Below are 10,358 nucleotides of genomic sequence, written 5' to 3' on the forward strand. Positions count from 1 at the left end.
ACCGCGTCTCAACTCCACTGGGAGAGCTGTGGCAGCAGCAGCTCTACGACGTCGACGATATCAGCACGCGGTTGGACCGCGGGGACGCCACACTGTACAGCTACAGCAGCATTTGATGGCGATTTCAGGTTCGTTGTATGCCGCCTTCAGTGTGTCGAAATATTAATGGTCTGCACCGTCTAACATTCTGGGCGAGAGACCGACATATGAGCGAGAACATGATAGTCGAAATATTGATCCAAGTCATGAACTCTTCGTTCCGGCTGTCCACACACGTGCACCTCCGTTCTCTATTTCTTTTCTCCGCAAACAAGTGGACGTCCTGATTCTAGTTTCAAAACCATGGTGCAACACCTCCCAACCAATAATTCGTGTGTTGGTTTACAGCTGGTCGTACGCATAAAATGCTTACGTCTACATACCGAAATGTTACCTAAATATTAGACTGACAATTTGTGCTTTTTACCTAATGTTCCCTAAATATTCTAGACATTGATCATTAGTTCAGATTTCTATAGGTTTCGTACCTGACTATGAAACAACCCATCTTCTGAGGTTGCTCGCTCGTGGACCTTAGGTCACAACGCGTATTTCCAATTTCAATTTCGGCCTTCGATAATGGAATGCTGAAATAACCGTTATTTCTACATTCTACAGCAATGTATGAAATATTAAACCACTAATCAATTAGAAGCTCGTCATAATGACGGCAATGCGGAATTATCTGATTAGGAAGATCAAGAATTATCGTTTTTGAGTGAAGATTGTCCTGCTGAGTTTGGTGAGACTGAGTGGTAAACAATAAGAGCGTTAAGGCGTCTTGTCAATGGCTACGGAAAGACGACGTCCGTGTACGGCGAATTTCTCTGACGGTGAGGACCTAGACGCTGTAGAAAATATGAATAAAAAGCCAAGAAGAGTTCTGGTGCAACCAGTTACACAATTTAGATTTTAAAATATTGGCCAGCTGCCAAAATTTGTTGAGGCAGGGAGCCCCTTGGAATGCAGGAAACCTGCCTGCAATTCCGAGAGAAGAGACGCATGCATGAAACGTGGACTGTATTTACGAAGTGTAAAAAGTACTTGTTTTGAAGATCATCATAAAACGTACCATAAAGATCTATTTACTACTAGTAGCAAACCATTGCTTGATTTATGAAGTTCTTTTAGAGCATGAACAAAAACCAGTATTAGAAATCATATACTTGGAAAATATTGATATTAAGGATCCTGTTTTCTGTGCGCATAAGCATATACAGTTCAGTGTTGTCAATAACATATAGATATTGATGAATAAAATATTTTCTTTGTAGAATACGGAAAGAAAATACATAGAAAATGTTAGTACCTTTTCACGATACGTCAGACTTTATTTCCTTAGTGCATCATCAAAAAAATTTTTCATTTGTATTTCTGTAATGATTTTCTTATAAGTTTCTTGGAAAATATCAAAAGAAAATTTTTCGTGCTGTTTCAAAGGAACTATCCCGGCCTTCGGCTGAAGCGATTTGGGGAAGTCACTGGAAACGTAATCTGTATGGTCGGGCATAGACGTCTATAAATGAGTCTGCGATTGTGTTCTGCACTTCATTCATAAATGTCCGTCTTGGTCGCTTATAGTTTTAGATTTGTATGTGAAGCTGGCCTTCAGCCAGGTGAACCTATTATTGTTACAGTACTGTTGTTTTTTTTTTTTATTTTATAACAGGCCAGATGCAGGCACTGAGACGAAAGCGGCCACTGTCAATTGTAGGCCTGTCGCAGTCTCGGTGGGAAAGGGCCAGACTACAACTCCAAAGGTGTCGGTTTGGATCCCCAGTCAGTCCTAGGACTTTTGTCACTAATCACTTCCTTCATCTCTGACAGTATTTGTTGTTGTGAAAAATACCGAGTTCCACCGTCGTGAGGAATACACGTTAAAGTGAAGGTCCTCCTATCACCGGTAGCTGGAAGGACATACACCACCTGCAACAGACGTAGTAAAGCACTATGCTGTCCAAAACAATCTTCCTTTACTTTATCCGGCAGCAATGGGAGAGCAAGGTAGACATTTATGAATAAAATCATTTTAAAAGTTTTGAAAAAAAGAAACAGCTGCAGAGAGGTGTTGGTTGTCGCTGCAGAGACGGTGTATGACGCGGTTCGGCCCACCGCCAGCCAGCGTGACACAGCAGGCAGGTTCGTTCCACTAGCAGCTGCCACAACCGAGTGAAATCGTTTCCCAACTGTACTGCGCATGCGCAGCTTCGCGATTGTTTCCAACCGTCAGAGCCCTTTGGGTTTACTCCAGCGTATATTTCTCACGTTTCGTTTTCTGGACCACCAGTAGCACTAGTTGACAACTTTGCTCTCTTCGCGTTGCTCGTGTTTCCGATCTGAATAACGAAACACTGCACCATGTACGTATATTTGTCTCGCTTAACACTGCGCGTCTGGAGAATTTATTCTCATTGTCAAGTGCAAGATATTTGCATAAGTTATTTTGTGTTTTATTTGTATGTATGTTTTGCGTCTCTTGCACTGCACTGCGTCACCTTTTTGAGATTTTAAGGTACCATAGTGAGCCTACTACATTATATACAAAGAAATACACAGGCAGCGTGAAAATTCACAAACGGTATGAGCCATAACTTGCGAGTTCGTGGTTTCCTGCACAACGGAGACGGCACCATATCCTGTTGTTGCTGTTGTGGTCTTCAGTCCAAGGAATGGTTCATGCAGCTCTCCATGCTGCTCTATCCTGTGGAAGACGCTTCGTCTCCCAATAACCACTGCAATCCTTCCGAATCTGCTTACTGTATTGATCTCTCGGTCTCTATCTACAACTTTCATGCCCCACACTTCCCCTCCAATACTGAACTGGTGATCCCTTGAAGTCTCAACCGATCCCTTCTGCTAGTCAAGTTGTGCCACAAATTTCTCTTCTCCACAATTCTGTTCAATACCTCCTCATTAGTTACGTGATCTACCGATCTAATTTTCAGCATGTTTCCGTAGCACCACATTTCGAAAGCTTCTATTCCCTTCTTGTCTAAATTCTTTATCGTCCATTTTCACTTGCATACGTGGCTCCACTCCATACCATTACTTTCAGAAAAGGCTTCCTGATACTTAAATCTATACTGGATGTTAACAAATTTCTCTTCTTCAGAAACGCTCTTCTATCCACAGCGAGTCTACATTTTGTATTCTCCTTACTTCGACCATTATCCGTTACTTTCCTTCCCAAATTGCAAAACTCATTTACTACTTCAAATGTCTCATTTCCTAATCTAATTCCCTCAGCATCGCCTGATTTAATACGACCCTTGCTTTGCTTTTGTTGATGTTTACCTTACATCCTCCTTCCATGACACTGTCCATTCCGTTCAGCTCCTCTTCCAGGTCCTTTGCTGTCTCTGACAGAATTAAGTCATCTGCACACACCTACAAGTTCTTATTTCTTCCGCCTGAAATTTAATTCTCGAAAAAATGGTTCAACTGGCTCTGAGCACTATGGGACTTAACTTCTGAGCTCATCAGTCCCCTAGAACTTAGAACTACTTAAACCTAACTAACCTAACGACATCATACACATCCATGCCCGAGGCAGGATTCGAACCCGCGAACGGAGCGGTCGCGCTGTTTCAGACTGAAGCGCCAAGAACCGCTCGGCCACACCGGCCGGCTTTAATTCTCGCTCCTGCTGCTTTTACAGATGTTACTGAAACGCCCGAAACTTGCCGATGATGTTATAATACTGTCAGAGACGACAAAGGGCTTGGAAGACCAATTCCAGCATTTGTGGACACGGAAGACATTTCGATCATGTTCACCCGAATACACACAATAGGCGATAAAATACAAGGAGCGAAGGCTTGTCTACAGCTTGTACAGAATCCAGCCTGCAGCTTTATGAGTCGAACGGCACGAAAGGGAACCAGTGATTGGGAAGCGAACAACAGACGTTATACGATGTGTACAGAGAGCAAGCAGTAACGCAACCAGGATAAACATCGAAACGTAATTACAGTTCGAGAAGAAGATATAGAAACTTTGATTTTTTTACAACTAGACTGTAATCGTGTTAGCGACGGCAGAACACTTGGAAGATCAGTTAATTCCGACCTGATGGTACTACTGTATAAAGAGAAGTCGTCGTTTAAAGTTGTTTCTAAAAATTCACAAACGTTCTTCACTGATTTTCTTCAAATTTTACACTATACTCTGGGTAACAAAACGTTTAGAGAAACATTGGTCGCATATGTTTTTAATTCAAGTGATTGTATATATAAAGTGGAAACGTTTTTAACAAAACTCTCGAAAAGTTCTTGTGCGTTTTATTCTCAATTTTGTACACGGTTTGGACGGACGTTTGTTTAACAAACGTAGTATATAAATTTGTATATGATAATATATAAATTTGCAAACATCAGTAGAAAAAAAGTAAAAGGGGAACGTTTTTAGCAAAAATCTCGAAAAGTTCTTGACCGAATCACTTCAAATTTTAAACGACACTCTGATGAACTTTCGGGCAGACATAGGTTACTGATCGACCTATTCAAATTTTGACATGATTCTATAATTCTCTAATAAATATTTGAACAGACCTAGGCCACAAAGTTTTTAATATACATAGCAACGTTTGGAAATTTTTCTAAAGACGTTTGTTATGAATAATCCTTAAAAGTTCTTGACCAGTTTACTTCCAATTTTTACACGATATTCTAACAAACATGACGACGTACATAGCTATATAAATTGTTTCATACAACAATGTACAAGGTTTCTGTTAGAATGTTGCGCTCTGCTGTGCTGTAAAGGCGTCCCGTTTCGTTTTCTGTCTGAAAGATTGGTTTAAATGCCGTGCTATGATAATACTATCATAGCGCGGCTTTTAAACCACTGGACAGACTGTTTCTCCCATATATATTCTTTTTCCATATATGTAATTTTATATAAAAACTGTGTACACCACAACGTGGTTTTTTTTCATGCAGTTTTAACAAAGCAGTAAAGCTGTGTTTTCAGCTTATCGGCTTATGGTTGGAGCACTACTACGGAATTTAAATTGTCAGAATCAAGATTTCGTTAGCAATAACAATGAACGAGAAGTGGGAAGAGGGGATGGACATACAGAGGGGGAAGAGGGGGAGATGGACAGACAAGAGGGTCAGAGGAGGAGGAGGGTGAAGACACAGAGAGAAGGTGATTTGGATGGATGTATAATACCCACACATATTAAGTAATGGCGAAGCATTACCGGGTTCTCTAGTAACGTTATAAGATGAACATAAAAAAGTAAAACAAAGTTAATGGAATGTAGTCAAATTAAATCAGGCGATGCTCAGGGGACCTGTTTGGAAAATCAGACGCGACAATTAGCTTATCAGCATCTGACAAACGCACTCTAACAGCAGATATAAAATGCACAATATTAATAACAAGAAAAACTTTTTTGGAGACGACAAATATATTCATATCGGACAGAAATTTAAGTTTAAGGAAATATTTTCTTAAAACTATTGCGTCTTTCGTGTCCATTTGTTGACGCATTGCCTGTCTGTCTTGAGTTCTTGGACAGACGTTTGTTTTATCGATTTTTCTGACGTTTCGCCATCACAAACGGCCGGCATTGTCAAAGGCTTACCGTCCTCTGCCGGTGGCGGACCGGAAAATCGTTAAATAAACGTCGGCCGAAGAATCCGGGACGGAAGCCAACAGGTAAGCGTGTGAACCACGGACGATAAAATCTGTTGGAAGGTGCTCAACTTTCCAGTTCTCAGGCACTCACCTTCCTTCGAGCGAGCGGTTGTATCTCAGTGCGAAAACCGGAGCTACCTCATTACCACACTGCATACAGTCTGGACCCCTTAGGTACTTCGTTACAGCGAGGCTATCTACTTGCCAGCTACTCACGTCGCCAGGTCTTTTTCACTCCAATTCCGGAATACTTACTGCATCTCCTTTGGTGGAGGGATTTCGGAAACCCGTGTTTAGCGACTCCCGTGCTCTGGAGCGACATTAGCACTGCCACTATTCAGTGAAGACGGGGTAAACACGTGAAGGGCAGCGGAGTGCGGGGTGATTTGGGATTCCCTGTGAAGGAAGAAAGGAAGGGAAGGCCTACAAAGGCCCCGGCTCCCCCTGGCTGCCGGTGTAACGAGACGCCCTCGACCGTGGCTTTGGAACTGGAACCGGAGCCTGGAGAGCTCGAGTCTCCAGTCTGAAGCGTAGCTAGCAGTACAGTCTCGCCCGCCTAATTGCTCGCGCAGCGTGAGTCACACATGGTCGCGACATTGGCGGGGGGGAGGGGGGGGGAAGAGGGAGTTGAAAGAGGCGCTCAGCTCCTTCCGCCCTCCTTTCTCCCCCCGCACCAAAGAGTGTTTCCTCCCCTGATGTCGTATGGATCCATCTGTGGACTTCAATCCAATGTCTTTTTTAAGAAGGTAATGGAATATGTCGGCTCAACCACCCCTCACCTGTAGTGCCGACCATCATATTACAAGTTTTCTCGGCATAGTGTGTATTAAAGTACCTTCACACTGATAACCAACTCCAACAAACAAAAACACACAAGTCTTGTACGTTTGACGAACTTGCAACTGTTATGAGTCGAGCAAACTTACAAGTGTTGCAAAATGTCGGCAGCAATTTAAAATGTTGAAACCACACAAATTCGACTTTCTTTTTTCTTTTCTTTACAGAAAAAAATGGAATATGACTGTGAAGATACATTAGCACTTCATGTTATAATTCTATGAATAATTGTTCGTCGCAAAAATCAGCCTAAAAAAGACGCATGTGGTCTAATTTTTTTTTTTTTTTTTTTTTTTTTTTTTTTTTTTTTTTTTTTTTGCCATGGATCATACAATCCCCTACTTGGAAAAGCTCCCTGTTGAGGACAGACAAGATGTCAATAATTTTCTGAGAATGACATGTGGAGAATGCGCAGAGTTCTTGACGCTAGTAGCACCACATATTCGACACAAATTTTAAAGTTGCAGAACCACAAGGAGAGCAACATTTTGTAATCCTTCGATTTTTGGCAAGAGTAACAGGTATAGACGTACTGCCATCGAATGTTACTGGCCAAGATTAGTGAAACTGTACCTAGAGTGTGCTGGGTTTTCCTGAAGATGCTCAAGGACTTTGTAAAAGTAAGTACTGTTACTTTAATTTCTGTACATTCTTAACGCATCAACGTGTGCAGTTATCGGCACATAGTAATTACCCAGTTCCCATTAAGCCACTATCTGAAGGAAAGGAAGTGAAAGCTACTATTAAGGCCATATTACCATAGTAGCTGGCAGGTACTTTAACCTTCAAGTAACAATATTAGTTAACGGTAACACTTTAAATACGTGCACCTACACTCAGACGCAGTACATCTTGCCGGCGTTTCCCTCTGGAAGGAAGCAACCAAAATGTATTTTAAGACCAACAATGAACATAAACTTAAATAATTATTTCAGAAAATTATTGAACCACAACGATCCCACAGAGGTATCCTAACTTCAGTTTTTACGAAAACCTGAGAAGTTACTTCTGTGAACCATTCGGGGGTCGCCATTGTGTAAACACAAGAAAGAAATACAGTAACGCTCATACGCCAGTCACCCAGTCTGCCGTGCTTTTTCTCACTGGCCATAAACTACCGATCCGGGCCAAAACTTCCCTCAGCTAGTTTGTCAAATTCGTGATTCGAGGCAAATGTTGATAACGGCGGAAAACTAAGTCAAACTTGGTGTTGCAAACAGTTGTCATCCTGGAAAAAAACGACACTTTGTCAATGGAGTGAGTGCTTCTACATCTACATCTACATCTACATCCATACTCCGCAAGCCACCTGACGGTGTGTGCCGGAGGGTACTTTGAGTACCTCTATCGGTTGTCCCTTCTATTCCAGTCTCGTATTGTTCGTGGAAAGAAGGATTGTCGGTATGCCTCTGTGTGGGCTCTAAGCTATCTGATTTTATCCTCATCGTCTCTTCGCGAGGTATACGTAAGAGGGACCAATATACTGCTTGACTCCTCGGTGAAGTGACTGGTTATTTTGTAAAAAAAATTGTTTATTTGTAGACGCAATCACATGTTTACGACACAGTTATAACCGGTTTCGGCCATACAAAGACCATTTTCAGATTCCAAAACAATACCAAAGAAAATTTATATTAAAACCTAAAAATAAGTGCAATATTTAACGAGGCTTATTAGTAATGTAAGTGAATTTATGTGAAACACATACAGTTCATACCTGAAGGCGGCATAGACTGAACACAGGTTCATGCGTTGTCAAACTAGCTATAAAATGTAAAACACCGGTCATATATAGATATAAAAATTTTGTTAGATTTTGTTCACCCTCTTTGCGCTAGATGCGAGCGACCTCTATAAGATAGTCTTAATTTTTCAAAAGCCTAAAATATACAAATTTTCTATTAATATTTAGGTCAAATGTACATAAAATATAAGATTACAGAACAGATCGTTAAGTCAGTAAAATAACATTTGATAACAAGGAGAAAACATTGCTATAGATGAAACTAGTTGTAGCACTTGTAGAGTGTATTTCTGACGCCTGGTGGCTCTGTATTTCCGGCTATCGCCTGTTTACGCCGTCGTCCATTAGTAGGGCAGGGACGTCAAGGGCTCTGCTGCAGGGGGACGGCTCGCTCCTCCGCCTTGGAGGTTGTCGACACCCGCTGCGGCCGCACTGGACAGGGCAGCACTCGACCGCCGGAAGGCTCCATCCTCAGGTGAAGCACGTATGTAGTGAAAACGATTCTTGCAGAGGACGCGCGCATCTAGCGCAAAGATGGTGAACAAAATCTAACAAACTGTTATATCTGTATAAGACCGGTTTTGCTATTTGCGGAGCAAATTAACTGATAATGGTCGAAGTAGAGAGTATATAAAATGTACTGGCAATGGCAAGGAAATCGTTTCTGAAGAAGAGAAATTTGTTAACATCAAGTATTGATTTAATTGTCAGGAAGTCGTTTCTGAAAGTATTTCTATGGAGGGTAGCCATTATGGAAGTGAAACGTGGGCGATAAATAGGTTACACAAGAAGAGAATAGAAGCTTTCGAAATGCGATGCTACAGAAGAATGCTGAAGATTAGATGGGTAGATCACATAACTAATGCGGAGGTATTGAATAGAATTGGGGAGAAGAGGAGTTTGTGGCACAACTTGACTAGAAGAAGGGATCGATTGGTAGGACATGTTCTCAGGCATCAAGGGATCACCAACATAGTATTAGAGGGCAGCGTGGAGGATGAAAATCATAGAGGGAGGCCAAGAGATGAATACACTAAACAGATTCAGAAGGATGTAGGCTGCAGTAGGTACTCGGAGATGAAGAAGCTTGCACAGGATAGGGTAGCATGGAGAGCTGCAGCAAACCAGTCTCTGGACTGAGGACCACAACTAAAGACCGGTGTTTTATATTTTATACCTAGTTTGACAACATATGAAACTGTGTTCAGTGTATGGCTCTAACCACTATGGGACTTAACATCTGAGGTCATCAGTTCCCTAGAACTTACAAGTACTTAAACCTAACTAACCTAAGGACATCACACACATCCATGCCCGAGGCAGGATTCAAACCTGCGCCCGTAGCGGTCGCGCGGTTTCAGACTGTAGCGCCTAGAACCGCTCGGCCACTCCGGCCGGCTCAGTGTATGCCGCCTTGTGTTGCGCATAAATTCAGTTGGAATACTAGTAAGCCTGGTTAAATATTGCACTTATTTTTATGTTTTAATATAAATTTTTTTTTATTGTTTTACAATCTGAAGTTAGTCGTTGTATGGCCGAAACCGGTTATGTGTCATAACAACGTGATTGCGTCTATAAATAAACAAAAAATTTTTTACAAATTGTCATCCCAGTTTGTCGGAGTTGGTTTTCGGTGTGAAGGTAACCCCCACACGATACTTCTTGACTGCAGCCACGTCTTTCGACACTGCCTGGAGACTGCTGGTGCACGTCGCCGTGTTAACGCGTGCGCCACAAACAGGAGCTGTGGCGGTGACGCCGCTGCACATGTGTCGAGTTCAGCGCCCCCTGTCAAATGTTGCTCCATGTGAGCGCTGCAGGCGCACGAGTAACAGCCACATATTCGATGTCACTGCCTTAGTGGAATTGCAGGCCCGCAGAGCTTAAATTCAGTGATCAAAAATGAAATTAACTGTCACTACAAGTGACATTCGGTGTAAAATTTTGTCTTTTCAACGTTTTATGGACGCTACTGACTCCCATGCCTTGACTAGCTCAAGGCCACCATCACGGTTAATAAGAGCTTGCGACAAATGTATTTCGACAGATCCATTAATAATTGCAATCCCGGACGGATCTCGTCGTGGCCAGCAGT

The sequence above is a fragment of the Schistocerca nitens genome, chromosome 12 (assembly GCF_023898315.1).
Source record: "Schistocerca nitens isolate TAMUIC-IGC-003100 chromosome 12, iqSchNite1.1, whole genome shotgun sequence".
In the NCBI taxonomy this organism is placed as follows: Eukaryota; Metazoa; Arthropoda; class Insecta; order Orthoptera; family Acrididae; genus Schistocerca; species Schistocerca nitens.